The sequence below is a fragment of the Cydia amplana genome, chromosome 4 (genome assembly GCF_948474715.1).
Source record: "Cydia amplana chromosome 4, ilCydAmpl1.1, whole genome shotgun sequence".
In the NCBI taxonomy this organism is placed as follows: domain Eukaryota; kingdom Metazoa; phylum Arthropoda; class Insecta; order Lepidoptera; family Tortricidae; genus Cydia; species Cydia amplana.
This window is the reverse complement of record NC_086072.1, coordinates 14,066,779-14,074,967: the sequence shown is the minus strand read 5'-3', so window position 1 is coordinate 14,074,967 and position 8,189 is coordinate 14,066,779. Positions and strand designations below refer to the sequence as shown.

Here is an 8,189-nt window from a genome sequence, read left to right as displayed (position 1 = left end):
AGAGGCCGGAATTTCATATTGATTATCTGAAAAGGTACGAAATGCTACTGAAATAAAATTGTTTGACTGTAGGTACCTATTTATAAATGTTTCTATGTATTTTACAGTACATATGGGGCTACTTTTCCGCACTAGTGCGTAAAATAGCACTTTTCGTGCGTATGTCGAAACTTTAAAGTGCCATATGTACTGTAAAACGTTGTTCGATATACGTGCGAATAGGTAATTCGCAACTCGTGTCGATTTAAAACACTCCCTTCGGTCGTGTTTTAATTTATCGCCACTCGTTTCGAATTTCCTCTTTTTCGCACTTGTATCGAAAATAACTATTTTATGTACGACTCACCGATAAGAGGACACTGTACATTTTGTACCTATTGACTTGTGAATTTGAATTTGTAGAATTTCGAATGAGATTCTTAGCGGCATTCATGAAGATTATCACTTTGTGCAAGGTACAAAGTTATAATCAGCTGAAACGTCGGGATTAAAGGTAAAAACAATGAAATTATATCGCGGTAGACCCGTTTATGTAATTAAATATGTGTACAAAACGCGAAAGTTTAAAGTGTTATAAGGTACAAAGTGGTACATAAGTTAAATTCCTTGACTGTACCATTATTTTAAAATCAACAAAAGTTAATCGCACAGCATAACATGACAACGGAGCAAGAGGGCAAGGTTAAAAGCGGAAATAAAACACATTAATACACAAAGTAATAGCTATTATAATGAGAAACCAGTTTTAATTTTAACCCAACAATTTATTACAACAGATCCTGCCTATGTTATTATTAGCAGATACTTAAAGGGCGGCAGCGTAGTGTAGAATCACTTGAATCCCCATATACCATTTGATTATATAAGGGATACCGAAGGCAATGCCGCGAGCAGGCTGAGGCATAGGCACTACAGCGTATACAAAAGTATGTATGAAGCGGCTGACGGTGTAGACGCGGAACAGCAGCGTGGCCCAGGCGGCCGCAGGGCCGGTCGTCACGTACAGCGCGCCCAACAGCCAGAACGCCGGGATGTTCTCCAAGTCGTTGAGGTGCGCCCGCCGTACGCGCTCAACCTCTGGGTCGTTTAGATTCACCTTCCCCTTTAACGCGGCTGCGTCCTCTGGATTCGCGAACACTTTCCTTGTCATTCTCTTCATACCGGTCAGTGTAGAAAGTGTTATTAACTTTAACGCCAATATCGCTGAATATATGATGTACGACTGCACTGCGGGATCTTTTAAGGACAGAGCCATTTTGATCTAAGTTAATTTAAAATGAGTCAATGAACGATACAGACAACGGTGCGCTCAATGCGACGGTCGAGCCACTAGTGAATTGCGCAACAATGAATCATACCGGTTTAGCTGTCTATTTCGTATGCAAAGGACTTTGGGCCCGATTCGGATTTTGAAATAGATGTCTATAAGATATCTTTTAGACATCACCAAGATACGATAACGATATTTTTAGGATCTAAGCTGTCAAATTTGACATTTCTGCGATTCTGGAGATACTCTTGAACGATTTCCACAAGATATGACTTAGAGATCCAATTCACATCTAATAGATATCTAACTCTATCTAACGTAAAAGTGACATTGGTTGCCCGAATTGAGCTGCAAAAGAGAACTAGTTGAAATCTAAACTATAACGTATCTAGAATGGATCTAGTACGTGTCGTCTCTTGTGAATATCTTGAAGTTCGAATACGGCAGTATTTCGTTTGCAAAGGACTTTGTTATTGACAGTCAAAACTGCAAAGTATCATGAAAGAATGAAAATTATGTACGTATAAAATAAAGCATAAAAAATGTGATTAGGTATAGGTACTCCTCCTTATTATTCAAAAAATTACAGATGCACATGTTATTTCAGCTGACATTACACTGCATGTCGTTTTTGTAGTTGACTTGCTAATTAGGTAGTGAACATCAACAAAGAAAATGTAATTTTAAGTAAATATCTACCTATTTATTAGTCCGAATGGCAATTGCAGTAATACTGTTTCAGTCTTCCTGGTGCAGCGTTGAAGTAATGGAAAAAGGGAAAGGGCACTGTCAATTTTCTTGATATTGCTATTGCATTACTGATCTGTCTTTCTTCTACTTCTGGGGACACAAAACCCTGCAGTCAAAAGTAGAATAACCCTTTTGCAAAGTGTTTCCTGGTTCTCACCGTTTTGTTCAGGGATCGGAACCGGTTTTTTGCAAAAACTTAGAAATAACCATATTTTTAGAATTATTTTATACTCGAAATGTAGGACTCAGTTGTATTTTTAGGTTACGACTTCGTATTATTAGATTGCCCAATTAGAAATGAAGTAATTAGCAAAGAACGAAAAAATACCGTTTCCGTTCCCATACAAAAAATACCGGTATCCGATCCCTGGTTTTGTTGTTTAAAAATACGTTATACATATATGCCTATTGCCTACTGATTCTCAATATGCCGCTTAAATATTCACTTTATCATTATTATAGCATGGTCAAAATGAATACATTTTGTGGTTCAAGTTTACTCACTCAGTGACTTTTGTTTTCCAAATTGGGGAAAGACATGCAACACGAACGATTGGGCAAATCGAGATAACCAACGGAAATGAATTGGCGCCTTGTAGCCCTAACTAAAGATAATAATTTATAGTAGCATTAAAGGCATGTATTTTACTGGACTGTTGGTTACTTGTGTCGTGTCCTTTGAGACGCGCCTTAACATATTTTGCGAGCAATCATTTGCTATTAATTAGTAATCATTGTTGAATGTCAAGTAGGCAGTCTTTTATTTTATTTATAAAATATCTCGCTAAAGTCTATTTTTTTATTCGGTAGACTGAAATGACAGTTAATAGTATGAAATAACATTTCATGTTCATACTATTAACTGTCATTTCAGTCTACCGAATAAAAAAATAGACTTTAAATGTTCAGATAAGATACACATACATGGTAACATGAATTGAAAACCGATAAGTATTAATAATATATTGTGTGTCTACTTTCCACAGATAATTTTATTAATTAGGTATATACGTGTAAGTAGTTTATAAAAAGAAACTGATAGGCTTTGTGTAGGTAGGGAAGATAAATCTGCATGTGGGTATGATAACAGGTTAGGAATTCGAACAAAATTCGAATTTAAAATGTCATACTGTTAAAGGTTTTACTTAAGATATGTGAGAGATGTAATATTATAAATAAAATAAATAACAGAAACAACGTTACATCATATAAATCGTTTTTTACTAATAAACAGTCTTATAATTTCTTTTATCTATCACATATTTATAGAGCTGTAGCGTAGTGCAGAATCACTTGCATCCCCATGTACCATTTGATAAGGTAAGGTATAAAGTAGGCGATGCCGCGAGCAGGCTGGGGCAGAGGCACGATAACGTAGACCAAGGTATGGACGAAGCGGCTGACGGTGTAGACGCGGAACAGCAGCGTGGCCCAGGCGGCCGCAGGGCCGGTCGTCACGTACAGCGCGCCCAACAGCCAGAACGCCGGGATGTTCTCCAAGTCGTTGAGGTGCGCCCGCCGTACGCGCTCAACCTCTGGGTCGTTTAGATTCACCTTCCCCTTTAACGGGGCCGCGTCCTCTGGGTTCGCGAACACCTTCCTGGACATTCTCTTCATACCGGTCATTGTAGAAAGCGCTAACAACTTTAACGCCAATATGGCGGAATACACAATGTACGACTGTACTACGGCATCTTGCAAGGAAAGAGCCATTTTGCTTCTTAAATTGTACACTTTTAACAAAACTGACAGCCGAGCGCTCGGAGTCACGGACGCCGCGACACTAGCGTGTTATCTATAGCTATATTTGTATATAAGGTACAATACAAGGCGGCTGGCCGCGGTGCCGGTGTTTATCATAAGTCGTTCGTGCATTTAAACGACATGAAAATTGCTTTGTCACGCTTATATTTGAATAGTCCTATCATTGGACATTGTTTGTTCAATTATTTAGGTAGGTACCTACCAAACTTACTTATCGAAAAAGTAGAGATATACAAAAAGTAGCGATGATGCGATTGATGCGTATTCTGTTTGTTATAATCTGTTTATGAATTTGATCTTGTTTTGTTATGGATATTACCTGTACGGATCTATATCTGAATCCCTAAAGTCTTTTCTCCTATCTTTGCATTCCCTAATATTGTTTGTCATAATGATCAGTTGTCCTAACACTAACAACCCTAATTTTGGTTTCCCTAATTATTGATTACTTATCCTAATGTTATTAAGCATATTTTCTTTTTTTCTGGGGGTCGCAGTTCTAACCCTAACCTAACCCACTTTTGTGGCAGCAAGTTCTAAAACCTAACCATTTTTCAGAACCTTACATTATGGAAAATAATCGTTATGACAATTGATCGTTAGGGCATGTGCCCATTAGGACAAACCAGTTAGGGCAAGTGACTTTAGGACAAACGTTGTTAGGGATTCAGAATGACACCCGACCTGTACGTAAGGTATGTTCGACTAAGATCGGACACCGGGTAAGATCGTATGATTCAAATTTCTGCCTGTTGCGGGGCTTTTTTTTAATGCTGGCAAGGTGATGCAATGCCCGGGACAAAACAGCGCATTGCATCACCTTGCCAGCATTGAAAAAAAGCCCCGCAACAGGCAGAAATTTGAATCATACGATCTTACCCGGTGTCCGATCTTAGTCGAACATACCTACTTAATTCATAAACATAAACTGTTAAACAACTAAAATACGCCTCAGTTATTATTATTATTATTATATAATTATAGGCGAGCAGCTATTGAGCTGATGAGCCTATGTCACACAGTGTCCAGTGTTATATAGTTCAAAGTTTGTATAGTCATATCACTTCACTAGTAATCATCAGTCTAACTTATTGCTTAAAAGCCAATTGTCCAATCTGTTTTTAAACACATTGACCGAGGGGGCAGTCACAACACTATCCGGTAAACGGTTCCAAGCCGCCACGACACGGTTGGACAAGGAATGATATGCAGCTTTAGTAGTAGTGGGAGTGCGAACAATTCGTAGGCTGTGACCTCGGGTCTCGCGGCTGACAGTTCTCTTATTGATTATTTTGTGGATGTCAGGGAGGTTGTAACAGTGGGTGACAATCTTAAAACACTCGATGAGGTCTCCTCTCACTCTCCTAGCTTTGAGTGTGGGCAGCTTCAGTACCTTTAGCCTTTCTTCATAAGGCAAGCGTTTCAGCTTAAAAGGAATCTTGGTGGCTCTTCGCTGCGCACTTTCTAGAAGGTCAATGTCTTTGACGAAATAAGGATTCCATACTTGAAAAGCATATTCTAGCAAGGGCCGGACATATGTTTTATAAATTTTGATAAAAGCTTCAACAGATATGCATTGAAATGAGCGTTTTATAACATACAAGAACGAATTTGCCTTTTTGACTATGTTATTTATGTGCTCACCCCACTTCAGGTTATTTGTAACTGTCACACCGAGATCCTTTTGGGACGTCACCGCTGCAATTGGAGAGTTCCCTATCATGTATTGGACCATAGGGTTTCTTTTACCGAGGTGCAGAACTGCGCATTTGTTAACATTCAATTTCAATATCCACTTCGAAGTCCACTCCGTTAACCGATTCAAATCAGCTTGCAGCTGGCCCGAAGAAACATGAGGGTTGGCAAAGAACTTGCCATCGTCAGCAAAGAAGCACGACTCTGACTCTATTAGTGCTATTAAGTCAGTCACAAATATTCCAAACAGAGTTGGAGACAAGACAGACAGTTAGTTACTCTTTAATTATTTATTAATTATTGTAGTCTTTGAGATTGTTGTCAAGTACGTCTATACGTTACCTACAGTAAAATAAATAAATTCGGATACTAAGTATACCACCTATCCAACCATTACATATAATAATATATCTACTCAACTTAGACAAAGTGAGAATTTACACAGAATTGATCAAATTAACTAAAAATATGTAGGTACCTAATATAATTATCTTGGAAGCACTCTGCCTATATATGCCAATAGCCAATACAAACTTACAATATGACAATCACATCAAAATGATAAAATGATGTAAAATGCATTTCGCTCATAGGTACTTTTCCATACTTTTCCGTACCGTACCTACATGTATTGGAGCGAGCGAGACGCACGTCGCACCCCGGGTGACTGACATCGATAAGAAATCAATTTCATGTCACAATGTAAATTTGAATTGGCTGCTATAGCGAAGTCAGATTTACATTTTAAACATGCAGCCTATGAGTGAAATTAATGTAGTTAGGTATGTATTATTAATACCTATTTACACTTGTAAACAATTTGAACTGTAGGTAGTAGGTATTTTTATACCTACCGCAGATATTTAAATGACCGTTTGATTGGCCAATTTACTGTCCGATCATTCTGCTGATCATCAAATGGGGGCATTCGAGCCGTCATTTTACAATCTGGAATATAAAAACTATAATATTTATTTATTCAAATAAAACTGTACTTAATGGAAACAAAGTAGTAACATTAAACGAACTATAAACCTTTGCGGTTGATTTTATACAGTGGAAAGGCTACAAAAAGGCACACTTTGCGTCACCGTCAGGAATTTCTCGGAGTTCTTGGAATTTACCTATTACCAGGGTTGTAAAACTGGCGGCAATAAAAGAACTTTATTTTCCCGATCTTTTGGCTGTAAAAGTGTATAAGGAACTTGACTATGTAGGTACTAGGGTACTTGCCTTTTACGCGCATTTGTATGACGCTCGCAGAAAGGAAACTCGTGTCCCTGGAATCTGAGCATGTTGCGTGAAATTTAAATTGGCATGCTTTCATTCTAGTACTTATTTCTTGGAGCGACCTGCTTAGCTTATGTCGTCATTACGCCAAAAGCAAATAAGTTTGTTACTCAATAGCATAGTTTATGGTTTATGGTTCACGTCGTAAAATATAAAGGCAAACTTTGAAGTAGATAAAACATCTTTTGCTTATAAACTACTAATAGAATTCAAATATATTATTGTTATCGAATTTAAACTCTATTATTATTCTATTCTATTATTCTATTCTTCAATAAATTAGTTCGGAATTAACAGAACAGAGATATCTTCCTTGTACAAGTTTCAAGTATCGTATTAAGAAGTTTGGATGTTCGGGCAATTCTCTGCCATAGTTTGACGAAGACTGATACCTATTTCAAACATTTGATTCGTTTGCTGTGCCAATAATCTGTGGCTGTGCTGCATATACGATTAGATATCTGTGTTCGAATTACAACTCGACTCGAGAAACAAGAGAATCTCTTTTGGGAACGAGGGGATGTGAAGTGGTAAATGATAAGAATTCGGATCAATGCGAATTTGCCAGTGTATAAATAAATACGTAGGTGTGGGCTTCTCATAATACCTCATAACACCGGAATTTAAATTACTTGCTCTTATTCATACTATGCTGCTGCATGTAGGTATTATAGGTACGTACTACGTACCCCCAAAAGTTGCCCTTACTACTTTAGACGATTTTACTCTATTCCTATTCTACTCGTACATATTTCCTTCTAAGTTACCTAACCTAGCCGATCAAAAATCCTATGACAGTGAAACAAACATTGAGTAGGTAAGTTTACCTTAAAGCTGCGTTTATGGGTCGCGTTAGTAAGATAGGAAATTGATACGGCATCGTACAATGTTCATGTGCCTATTCACATTGAATCCGTGCGAGGAAGGGTCGAACGATGGGCGAGTCGATGCCGCGCATTGATTTTATGGTTCCACTAAATCTGACCCTTATTCAACCAGACTATTCTGTCTTAGTCTGTTGAGTTGACCCTGTTACCGTTACCTCAAGTAGAGAATGGCAAAATTTTAGGAAATACTTTTCATAACTCATCAATCTCATCAACTCGCGTTAGTAAGATAGGAAATTGATACGGCATCATACAATGTCCATGTGCCTATTCCCATTGAACCCTGTGCGAGGAAGGGTCGAACGATGGGCGAGTCGATGCCGCGCATTGATTTTATGGTTCCACTAAATCTGCCCCTTATTCGACCAGACTATTCTGTCTTAGTCTGTTGAGTTGACCCTGTTACCGTTACCTCAAGTAGAGAATGGCAAAATTTTAGGAAATACTTTTCATAACTCATCAATCTCATCAACTCGCGTTAATAAGATAGGAAATTGATACGGCATCGTACAATGTTCATGTGCCTATTCACA

The 8,189-nt window shown here is 38.1% G+C and overlaps 1 pseudogene; it reads right to left on the bottom strand.

Annotated features, from left to right (window-relative positions):
• Window positions 1–708: 708 nt before the first annotated feature.
• Window positions 709–3,820, bottom strand: LOC134647219 (uncharacterized; annotated as a pseudogene).
• Between the last annotated feature and the right edge of the window lie 4,369 nt (window positions 3,821–8,189).